Source organism: Miscanthus floridulus, chromosome 2, assembly GCF_019320115.1.
Source record: "Miscanthus floridulus cultivar M001 chromosome 2, ASM1932011v1, whole genome shotgun sequence".
NCBI classification, from domain to species: domain Eukaryota; kingdom Viridiplantae; phylum Streptophyta; class Magnoliopsida; order Poales; family Poaceae; genus Miscanthus; species Miscanthus floridulus.
The window spans coordinates 171,848,652-171,861,866 of NC_089581.1; positions in this window are offsets into that span (position 1 = coordinate 171,848,652).

Consider the following 13,215-nt stretch of genomic DNA (forward strand, 5'->3'; position numbering starts at 1 on the left):
ATAGATAAGATGTTTAACAATATATTGAGCCATACCACACATTGGTCATACAATAATCAAGCACTGAATGTACTGAAATGATGAAAAACAATTGAAATGATACTTTTGTTTCATAGTCATGTTTCACATGTTTCAAGTGATATATGCTCATGAATGGATGAATGATGCTCATGTTCATGGAATGTAAATGCAATTAGGCAAGCCTAACACCAGGGGTGTTACAGCCCTCCCCCCTTATAAAAATCTCGTCTTGAGATTTGGGTTACGAACCATTTGTTATAAAAATCTTCATAAGCTTTTTGTAGATACTCTCCTGTTTCTCAAGTTGCATCTCCCTCATCATGATGATCCCACTGTATCTTGTATGTTTTTACCACACTATTCCAAGTAGCACGTTCCTTAGTGTCTAACACCCGGACTAGTTGCTCACGATACACCAAATTTGATTTGAGTTGGATACCTCGAGGTTCTATTCTTTCCTCTGGAACACGCAAACATTTCTTGAGATGTGATACATGGAAAACTAGGAAAACGGTACTCATTGTCTTAGGTAACTCTAACTTGTAGGCTACCGGACCTCTTCGTTCCAAGATCTTGTATGGTCCTACGAATCTCACAGCAAGCTTTCTTCAGACTCCAAACCTTTTCTTCTTCATTGGTGTGACTTTCAGATAAACATAGTCACCAACTTCAAACATGAGGGGTCTCCTTCTGTCTGCATAGTTTTTCTGACGTGATTAGGCCGCTTTCATATTCTGCTGAATAATATGAACTTTCTTCTTGGCTTCTTCTACAAAGTCAATGCCATAATACCTTCTATCTCTAGGCTCGACCCAATTCAATGGTGTTCTACATTTTCTGCCATATAAAGCTTCGAAGGGAGCCATCTTGATGCTTTCTTGATAACTATTATTATAAGAAAACTCAACTAATGGTAACCATGACTCCCATGATCCCTTAGAAGACAATACATAAGCTCTTAACATATCCTCCAAAATAGCATTCACTCATTCAGTCTGACCATCTGTCTAAGGATGATAAGTGGTACTGCGAATCAAACTAGTTCCTAAGCCTTTGTGTAAATGTTCCCAAAAGTGAGCCGTGAACTGTGAGCCTCTATCAGATACTATGGTCTTTGGTATACCATACAACCTCACAATTTCTGCGATATACTTCTTGGCATATTGAGGTGGTCGATAAGTTGTCTTGATAGGTAGGAAATGAGCGGTCTTAGTAAGACGATCCACAATTACCCAAATCGAATCATGTCCTTTTTGAGTAGTGGGCAAACCCATGATAAAATCCATACTGATATCGTCCCACTTACAACTAGGGACGGACAAGGGTTGCAATATACCGGTAGGTTTCATGTGAATGGCTTTCACTTGACAACATGTGTCACATCTAACAACATATGCTGTAATTTCTTTCTTCATTTTGGTCCACCAATAACGAGATCTTAGTTCTTGATACATCTTACTACTTCTAGGATGGATAGATAGCTTCAAAAGGTGAGCTTCATCCATGAGTTTATTCCTAAGCTCTCGATCCTTGGGAACCACAAGACGGTCATCAAACCACAACATGCCCTGTTCATCCACTTTAAAGTGTTGAGACGACTTTTCTTTTATTTTCTCTTTGATGTGGAATATCCCCTTGTTAGTTTTCTGGCCTTCTATTATCTTACTCTCTAAAGAGCAACTAATCTGAATACTATGTAACATAGTAGGATGTATTAGATCGAACCCATCTTCAAGTAATGGCTGCACATTCAAGTAATGTGACTTTCTGCTCAAAGCATCTGCCACTACATTGGCTTTTCCAGGATGATATTGCACATTCAAGTTGTAATCCTTGATCAATTCCAACCATCTGCGCTGTCTCATGTTCAGCTCTGGTTGGGTAAAGATGTACTTAAGACTCTTGTGATCTGTGAAAATATTGCACACATTACCAAGTAGATAATGTCTCCAAATTTTTAGGGCGTACACAACTACAGCAAGTTCAAGATTATGTGTTGGATAGTTGACCTCGTGCTTTCTCAATTGTCGTGATGCATAAGCAATGACTCTCCTTTCTTGCATAAGAACACAGCCCAATCCAGTCTTCGATGCGTCGCAAAATACATCAAATGGTTTCTCGATATCTGGTTGTGCTAGAACAGGAGCAGTGGTCAACAGTTTCCACAAAGTGTGGAAAGCTGCTTCACACTCCTCTATCCACACAAACTTGTGATCCTTCTGTAGGAGACTCATCATTAGTTTGGCAATCTTTGAAAAATCTGGTATGAAGCGACAGTAATAACCTGCTAGTCCTAAGAAACTTCTAATCTCAGGAACTATGGTCGGTGCTTTCCAATTCATAACTTCTAGCACCTTACTTAGATCGACTGAAACCCCATTCTCTGATAGAATGTGATCAAGGAAAGGAACTTCCTTCAACTAGAATTCGCATTTGCTAAACTTAGCATACAGTTGATGATCCCTAAGTCTAGTCAAGATAGTTCTCAGATGCTCTTCATGATCTTTCTCATTCTCGGAGTACACCAGAATGTCATCGATGAACTATTGATGTAAAAGTAGATCTGCAAACACAAAGGGCTAATACCCAAATTGATATCCAAAGCGTGCTAGTCAATTTAACCTGTTAATCGACAAGGATGAAGATACGAGCACTTTGGTCCTGACAACAGCTATATGTCCGGAAGCCACGGCCAAGAGGTACTCACGCGGAACTCAAGAATCGCCGAAGGTCGCACTAAAGCTATGCAACTCGCTGAATCAATGAGAACTCGTAAAAAGGGAAAATATGCAAATTGACGAAATCACCGAAAAGTAAGTAGATGCAAAATAGGAGTAAAAATTGGTTTTGATATTGATGTATTCTTTACATTGCCCCTCAATCTATATTTATACCCTGATCTAAAGAGGCATAACCAAACACAACTAGGACACCAAGTCCAAATCTAAAGAAACACACGACTCTTACATGAATCACACTCTAACAAATATAGAAAAGGAAATCAACTCCTATCTATTTCCCTGTCCGCCTCGATTACGATGGAAATCTTACCGACCTCCTTTCCATCGGCATACTTCCTGTTTCATCGGCAGTAGCCTTCAAGCCTTCCTTCATCGGCATCGACAATAACATCTCCAACCTTATCGGCAATGCCCGAGTCTAAATCAACCTTTCCATCGATCACCACCATTCATCGGTAATTATCTTTACAAGCTGTTTTTCATCGGCTGTCAGTGTATACAGTAACTTTCTTCCTACCAATTAGCTCACTCTAATCATTGTGCAAAAAACGGTGTCAACACATGCCCCCCAATTTCGGAGTATAAAACCATTAATGCTCTGAAATTTACTCCAGATAACGTTTGCCTTCGTCCAATTACCGTAACTCATCCTCCAAGCCAAAACTTGATCTGTTATCAAATCTAATCCAGATTCACGCACCTCAGCAAATATCGCACAATCGCCAACCACTCTTGCCTTGATTATGGTTAAGATACCGAAACAATAATCCATCGGCAAGATCATAATATAATAATGCTGCCACTTTCAGAATTAAAATATCCTGTATCGATATTTCTTCCAAGTCATGATTACTTGCCATCAACTCATCTGTACAATCCCCTGATTATCGTGCGAATAGTTACCATATCCATCTGAACCACCTCAACCTATATGTGCACGGCATAGAGATAAGTCCAAAATACCCCTACTCCAAGCGGCTTATAAATAGATTTCTCCGGAACGCTCGTCTTCTACCCTCAGACTCCAACCTTTGACATTTTCTCTTTCCAGCGGCGACTCCGACAAACAACTGCGTGACCTCAACCGACAGGAACTCTTCTCCAGCGTTAACCTCAAGTCTCTGGCTCATGCCCCCATCTTCCTCAAGATAATGGCAATCAACTTTGATGTCCCTGCAGTTCGTTCCACTTCCGTTACCTTTTACCTTGATTTCCCTAGTTTTTGCAAGTTCATACAATTGGTGATTTTTCTTTTCTTTTGTTCTCTGGATCCTTCAAACTTAGGAACTGCACAACAAATTAGTTATTCCAACCGATCAGCTGCATGTCCAATGCCTAGGACCAATGGGCAACCCAGATCCAACTGATCTGATTAATGCAGAGGTTAATAGAATCCCCTTTAGAGCCCAAAATTTCTCCCTGAATTTATGAAAAGATACATTCCGATCTTGGCCCAAAACCACCAAAGGGTGGAAAGATTGGTACTTGAGGGTTAATAGGTCGATGCAAGTACACTGGGCAGAACAGAAGCTAGACCAATGCATTAGGCTATCTATTGCCGATATGCAGAAGAATGAGTCAATGATGATTGCAGCTGCTTACTTCTGGTCAGACACAACAAACACTTTTATGTTTGGACATGGCCCAGCTACTCCCACCCTTGCCGATGTCTACATGCTCACTGGTTTGGATATTTCAACTGCCGATGAAGGCTCCATCTATGGCAGAAAATCTGAATATAGGGTGAATACCCGCAACATCGGTGGTTGGACATGATACATTCAAGAATGCCAGAAGACTGGGACAATTAACCAGAGGGAACATGCCACATTCTTGAATATGTGGTTAGAAAATTTTATCTTCTGTGGTCGATCAGTAGGACCAACCAACGCTTTCCTCCCCGCTGCTGAACTCTTGGCCAATGGTGTAAGGTTCCCTCTTGGCCAATACCTTCTGAGCTCCACTTATCATCTTCTTCATCAAGTGTCTCAGAAACTTTTGCTTGGCGAACCCATCGGCAACTTAGGAGGCCCGTGGTGGTTCATCAACATGTGGCTGAATACCCATATGCACAAACGGTTGCAATGGGACTTCTTTGCCCAATAATTCCCATGAGAAATTGCTGAAGACCATGTGCTTGGGGACGAGGAATCGGCAACACGCTCACCCCTCAATTTCGGTGAAGCCATAATTGTCCTCCTTGGAATAGAGGCCAATGAAGACCAGATCGGCAGATTCTTTCAAAGCTTCTACAATGGTCTTTCTCATGATCATAGGGCCTGGGTACCTTATATTGACGAAGAAAATAGATTCCCTCTTCTTTTCAACTTTGCTGATGACACTCTAAATCAGGATAATGAACTCATGATGGCCATCATTACTCCTAGGGCAATTCCAGTAAACACATTCGGTAGCGGGAAAAACACCAATATCACGTATGAGTTTTACAACCCATTGGCAGTATCCTGTCAATTGGCTTTTGGGCAACTGCCAATCAAACTTTGTTTTGCCGATGTGATCAAACCCAGAGAAACAATCACCTGCGGAACAGATTGGAGCAGGGTAGTGCAACTCTCCCCCGATGCTGATACCACAAATGTTGATATATCCGTTTGGACGCCAGTATCTTTCATCACTGAATCATATAAGCAATGGTGGCGAGAGTGGAGGGAATAACTATTTACAACATCTTCTCACACATATCGGCACATGATCGACCCTGAATACGCCATTCCTGATGATGCAGTAAGTTCCTTTTAACTCCCTTCTGCTTTTTCCTTTCATATATCAGTAACTAACTTTCTCGTGACAGGTTAACAACCCAGCACCAATTATGAACAAAAGTGGGAAACCCTTCGATCTTTGGCCTGTTTCCCCGATATCACCGATTGGCTACAACGCCCCCACCTTAGCTGCTTTGACTCACCAAAAGATCCGTGCCAAGACCATCACCTCCAAGTCCAAATTGGCTACAGCTAGGGCCACTCCATCGGCTGCTGCTACAACCTTGGTCAAGGCATTCAAGGTAACAACCCTGTCTATTTCTACTTATACCGATCACAAACTGTATTAACATTAATCATCAGGGGGTAAGAGCCGCTGCTAGATCATCATCGGCAATTCCTCCAATATCAAGCACCACTTCTTCTGACAAACCTTCAGAGGTATCTCTTTGATTTCACATTTTATCTGTTAAATATCATACCTTACACTTGTTTTGCAGCAACAAATGGGTACATCGGCAAGCGTACCAGATGTCCAAGCTTCATAACCAACAAGTGCCGATGCCCTCCAGCCAACCGTTGCTGATGCCCAAGCAAAGCGCAAAGCCTTAACAGATGTCGAGGCACAGCCAAAACGACAGAAGTCCATGCCGATACCCACATCTGCCCCAATGTCATCGGTCATCATACCCCAAGAGCCAACCACCGATGAGGTCACAGAGGATATCCCATCGGCAAGCTCAGCCGATCCTCCACATGGCATACTCCAGGCTGCTTCCTCAAGTCAAGCACAGGAAATTGCCTTGAAATAGGTAAACCGATTGACCTAGTTGATTTACAATACTCATACTTATCCTTAACTGACCTCCTTTTCTTTTCCTTAGGAACAAGACTCCCCAAACAGCCTATTCTCCTTTGCCATTGACGTCTCTAACGATGATGGAGAGGAAACAAGTTCTTCCCTTGCACTGGGAACAATATCGGCAGAAACTAAGTCTAAGTTGGAAGCTCTCCTGAACTTGTTACAGCAGGATACTGCCCAACTGGTAGATGATTCAGACCCCGCAAAGGCAATTTTCAAAACAATCCGTGGCCAAGTCCCTGCCGATGTTGAAGAAGTACTCTTCCCAGCAGCCCATTTAGAAAGCCGCCAACTGCAATATCAACGGGCTGCTCAACGCATTGCCGATAGAGCAGCTCAGGCTCAACTCAAAGAAGAGATGCTACAACTGAAACAAATTGCCGATGAGAAGCACAAGGGCATCGGCAACTTGCAGACTTCGGGCACTGAACTTAAGCAGAAAATCTTAGATTTATCGGCAAAGAAGATGGCTCTATTGGCTGAATTGAAAGAAGTCGAGGCAAAGCCGATATGACCACAAGGCTTCATTTAATACTGTATGCCACCTCTTAGGATTTTCTTCAATTTTGCGCTTAATGAGTTTGATGATCCCTTTGTTAGAAGCCTCAGCTTGACCATTAGCTTGAGCATAATATGGAGAAGAATTTAAAACTTTAATTCCCATACCTACAGCAAACTCATCAAATTCTCCTAATGTAAACATAGTGCCTTGATCGGTAGTGATAGTCTGAGGAATACCAAATCGGTAAACAATATGCTCTTTCACAAAATTGATCATATTAGCCGATGTCACCTTTTTTAAAGGAATTGCCTCAACCCATTTTGTGAAATAATCGGTAGCAACCAGAATAAATTTATGTCATTTGCTTGATGGCGGATAAATCTGACCAATGAGATCGATAGCCCATCCCCGAAATGGCCAAGGTTTGACAATAGGGTTCATAGCCGATGCAGGCGCTCTTTGAATATTACCAAACTTTTGACACCCCTGATATCCTTTAAAATATTTAAAACAATCTTCAAGAATAGTCGGCCAATAGTATCCATTCCTTCTGATCATCCACTTCATCTTGAAAGCCGATTGATGCGCCCCACACACTCCTTCATGAATTTCACCCATCAAGCTTTTCGATTCATCACTGCTAAGACATCTAAGTAAAACTCCATCTATAGTTCGATAATATAATTCATCATCGAGGAGCACATACTTGGTAGCTTGGAACCTTATATGTCTTTCAACCTTTGTATATGGATCCTTTAAATAATCGACAATCTCCTTCCTCCAGTCATCGGTATCAACTGCCGATGTTAGCACTTCCTGAATAGGCTGATACCCTGAAGCATGCTGAGCTAGTCGATTAGCCTCCTTATTATGCAGTCGAGAAATATGTTCAAGATGAAAATCTCTAAATCTTTTCAACAGTTGCAAACACCTCTCATAATACGAAATCAAAACTTCACTTCGGCATTCATAAATCCCAGCCAATTGATTTATAACTAGCATAGAATCACCAAAGATTTCAACAGCATCGGCACGTATCTCCTTCAGCAATTCTAACCCTTTTATCAAGGCTTGGTATTCAGCCTGATTGTTTGTCGATGTAGCAACAATCGGTAATGAAAACTCATACTTCCTTCCTTGAGGTGAAATCAACACAATGCCGATACCTGCTCCTTCGCCACATGTGGACCCATCGAAGAAAAGCGTCCAAGGAGCAACCTCTAGAGAGTCCACTGTGTTACAATGCTGAGTGACAAAATCGGCCATAACCTGCCCCTTAACTGCCTTAGTCGATTCGTAACATAGTTCAAATTCTGATAATGCTAAAATCCACTTGCCGATTCTACCACTTAATATCGACATTGACAGCATATACTTGACTACGTCGTCTTTGCATATGATCGTACATTCGGCAGATAACAAATAATGTCTTAATTTGACACAAGAAAAATATAAACATAGACATAATTTTTCAATGACCGAATACCTGGTCTTAGCATCCACTAATCTTCTGCTCAAATAATAAATAACATGCTCTTTCCCTTCAAATTCTTGAATAAGAGCTGAACCGATAACGGTATCATCAGTTGACAAATACAACCTGAAAGGTTTTCCGTGTTGAGGTGGAACTAGCACTAGAGGATTTATCAAATATTTCTTAATCTCATCTAGGGCTAACTGCTGCTCAGCTCCCCATACAAATTCTTGATCGGCTTTCAATTTAAGTAATGGACTAAAAGCCTTGATCCTTCTCAACAGATTAGATATGAATCTTCTAATGAAATTAATCTTACCAATCAAAGATTGCAATTCCGTTTTAGTGGCAGGAGCAACCACCTTGTTAATTGCATTAATAGACTTCCTACTGATTTTGATGCCCCGCTGATGCACCATAAAACCCAAAAATTGACCTACCGATACACCAAATACACATTTATTAGGATTCATCTTCAATCCATGCTTTCTTGTGCACTCCAATATCTTTCATAAATCGGCTAGATATTTTGTGATATCTCTAGACTTAATCACTACGTCATCAATGTAGATCTCCACTAATGTGCCGATGTATTCATGAAAAATAAAGTTCATAGCTCTTTGATAAGTAGCGCCGGCATTTTTCAAACCAAACGTCATGACTACCCACTCAAACAACCCTACATGACCTAGACATCTGAAAGCAGTCTTGGGAATATCTTTTTTAGCCATGAATATTTGATTGTAACCTGTATTACCATCCATAAAGCTGATAATTTGATGTCCGGCTGTAGCATCAATCAACAAATCAGCAATTGGCATTGGATAGCCATCCATCGGTGTGGCTTTGTTAAGATTCCTGGAATCAATACAAACACAAAGTTTTCTATTTTTCTTATAAACAGGAACCACATTAGAGATCCACTCTGCATATCGACACTGCCAAATAAACTTTGCCTCAATTAATTTAGTTATTTCAGCCTTAATGTCAAGAAGTATATTAGGGTTGCATCGGCGCGCTGGCTGCTGATGTGGCCGAAATCCAGATTTGATAGGTAACCGATGTTCAACTATCGATCGGTCTAATCCAAGCATTTCAGTATAATCCCAAGCAAAACAATCTTTATACTCTTTTAATAAATCAGTCATTTGCTGCTTACACTTGGAATCTAACTTAGCACTAATAAAAGTAGGTCTTGGCCTATCGCCATCACCAATATCTACTTCTACTAAATCATCTGCCGATATGAACCCTTGACCTAATTTTCCATCATCGGCAAACCTATCCATTAAAACTCTTCTTCATAACCGACTGCTTGGATCGGTGGAATTTCATAATCAGCAACTCTAAGGAACTCTTTTTCCCAAACTTCTCCTGATATGCACTTAGTTCACTCATAAGTATCTGTTTCTGCCGATGCAATGATATAAGAAGAATCACCAGGGACAAACTCAATCTTATCCCCAACCCACTGTACGAGGCATTGATGCATTATAGAAGGAACACAACAATTAGCATGAATCCAATCCCTCTCTAGAAGCAGATTATATGCACCCTTATCATTAATAACAAAGAACGTCGTCGGCAAGGTTTTACTGCCGATAGTCAATTCGACACATATCGCCCCTTTAGCCGGTGACACATTGCCTTCAAAATCCTTCAGCATCATATCGGTTTTGGCCAAGTCTTGATCTCCCTTACCAAGTTTCTGATACATCACATAAGGCATAATATTAATCGCAGCCCCTCCGTCGATAAGTATCTTAGATACAGGCTGCCCGTCAACTCTACCTTTCACAAACAAAGCCTTAAGATGCTGTCTCTCATCATCAGTAGGTTTCTCAAAAACTGCCATCATTGGATCTAGTGTCAACTGAGCTACTTGATTAGAGAGAATAACTTCTTCCTTATTATCAGATAGTGCCAAAAACTCCATTGGCAACATGAATACCATATTAACATCTACCGATGGACCCTTATTTTTGTATTTTACCTGCCACTACTGATGACCGGACCTCTCATTGGAAGAATTTTCCTCTCAGTATAAATCCTCCTGATGCTCACGTTGCATCCTCCTTCTCTGTGTCTTTGTCAGACCCTCCAGGCACCATCGAGGAAACTTGGTTTTCCAAACTGGCTAATAACAGGTCCTAGTTGATTCTACACGGCGTATATTAGGGTCCCTGTAGAATATTTCTTCATCGGGAACTCTTGCATTTGCCATCTCCTCAAGCTCCTCTTGATTCCTTGGAAAATATCCAGCACGTTTACCAAGCCTCTCATGCACACTTAGTCTGCCCCCCAGCTGATCATGCACTGATGCTCTGCCTCTGATCGGCTCATTAATAAATAAACCCTGATTGCTAGGTTGAAACCTCCTTTCTGACCGATTGACCCCATAATAACCATTACACTCAGGGCAATTTTCAACAGTTGGCAATTTAATACCTTCTTCCCAGCAATGGATGAAAAATGGGCACCTTCAATGATCTTTATGCCGATGCCATTCTTCTCGACGTCTCTCCTCTTGCTGTTGTCGATATCGATCATTTCGTTGACGCCAACTCTCCTGCTGCCTTCGATGGGTAATCACAATGCCAGGTCGAGGAGGATTTTTGGAACTACTGCTTTCTCCTAGCAAACCCTTACTTTTTGCATCATCGGTAGTTATCCGATGTTGGGGATCCACTGATGCGTTTTTCTCAGCAGCCTCTGACATCAATACCTTGGTCTTCCCTTTGGCCTCCAACATATTTGCTGGAAAAGGGTGTTGATCAATTTTCATCGGCTTCTGGGCCTTGGAAGTACCAAACTTAATTCTCCCAGATTCAATAGCCGATTGTAACTGTTGCCTGAACACCTTGCACTCATTTGTACTGTGTGAAGTTGCATTGTGCCATTTGTAGTATAAAATCTTCTTCAACTCCTCTGCCGATGGGATCACATGATTAGGTGACAGCTTAATTTGGCCCTCTTGAAGCAGAAGATCAAATATCTTCTCGGCCTTGGTGATATCAAAGGTAAACTTTTCTGACTCTTTTTGACCAAAGGGACAACATATTGGCTTTTTATTCTTAACCCACTCAGCTAAGCCGATAACTGGTTCTTCATCAGAATCAGAATCTCCTACTTCTTCAACAAATGATACTTTTTTACTCCAATTCTTTTTAGGATCAAAAACCCTAGTATCTTGATCAGAGATCCTTTGTACGAGATGACTGAGGCTTTCAAACTCCTAAGAAGCATATCGATCTTTGAGATGTGGCAATAACCCTTGGAAAGCCAAATCGGCAAGCTGTCGATCATCTAGTACTAGGCTGTAGCACTTATTTTTTACATCTCGTAGCCTTTGCACAAAGCTTTCTACCGATTCATCATTACGCTGTCTCAATTTTACTAAATCGGTAAGCTTCTTTTCATGAATTCCAGCAAAGAAATACTTATGAAATTGTTTTTCTAGATCAACCCAGGTAATAATAGAATTTGGTGGTAATGAAATGAACCATGTAAATGCCGATCCAGACAAAGATGATGAAAATAATCGAACTCTTAATTCATCTCTACTGCCTGCCTCTCCACATTGAATAATGAAGCGATTGACGTGTTCCATTGTTGATGTATCATCTTGCCCAAAGAATTTAGTGAAATCTGGTACCTTGTACCGATTTGGGAGAGGAATTAAATCATATGCAGGAGGGTAAGGAGTCCGATAAGAATAAGTATTGACCTTGGGCTTTATCCCAAACTGATCCTTCATAATTTCTGCTATCTTATCGGCCCAAAAAGCACCAGTCTCCTGCTGACGAACTGGCTGAATTTCTACATGAGGTACCTGCTGATATCCCTCCACATATCTTTGTGGCCCACGATCTCCAGCAATTGGCATATTTGCCATTACTTGTGGTCCATTAACCTACTGGAAAGGATTCATCGGCTGAGCTGCCGATGCTTGATTCTGGAAACCAGCTTGCATATGACCTTGTTGAACCCCTGCAACCTACTGATTTTGCTGAACTATATGTTGAACAGGTAACTGTCCTGGCCAACCATTATTAGAACTCATCGGTACAAAACTTACCGATGGCTGGTAATTGACTGACATTGTTGGATAATTATAACCAGCTTGAGGCATGAACTGAACCCTAGTTTGACTCATAGCAGGGGCTTTCTGCTGCATCGGCAGTAAGCTTGCCGATGGACTTGAATTGGGTGTTTGAACCAAAGGCATCTGGAAACCTCCTAGAGTTGGTTGCACAGTAGTTGCTAAGGCATATTGAGGCACTTGAGCCATCGGCGAAACAACCGATGGTATAGGAGCTTTTCCTACTGCGTCAAATACTTGAGGTAACCCAGGATTGAAAGCAGATGACTCCGAAGGCATACCATATCCCCACCAATTAGCAGGAATCTAGCTATTCTGAGATACAGGGCCTGACATATCTGATGCCAATAGATCTGTATTAAGCTGAACTCGTCCTCCTAGTAGTACCAGATCTGATCGTATCGGTGTAGATTGAATATTAGGTAAGCCTGCCGATACTAGAGAAGAAGTAACTTATGTACCCACAATGGCCGAGGGAGCCGATGGAGTATTAACAGATGCCGGCTCTGGTTGGTGATAGGCAGGCCCAACATAATGTGGTGTCGTTTGTCCTTCTTTGAGAGTTTGAACCACAGCATTATGAACAGTATTGGACAACACATTGGAATGATTAATTAAAGCATGATTTACTGCAGAATTAACCATCTCTTGAAGTTTACCAGGATTGGAGTCAAAGGTAACCTGTCGAGGCAATGGCAAATCTTGCTTCTGGATGACTTGTCCACTCTTGTTCAGGCTAAATGATTTCAGACAAAGCTGCCTGTATTCTTCTATAGCCTTTTCCATAGCC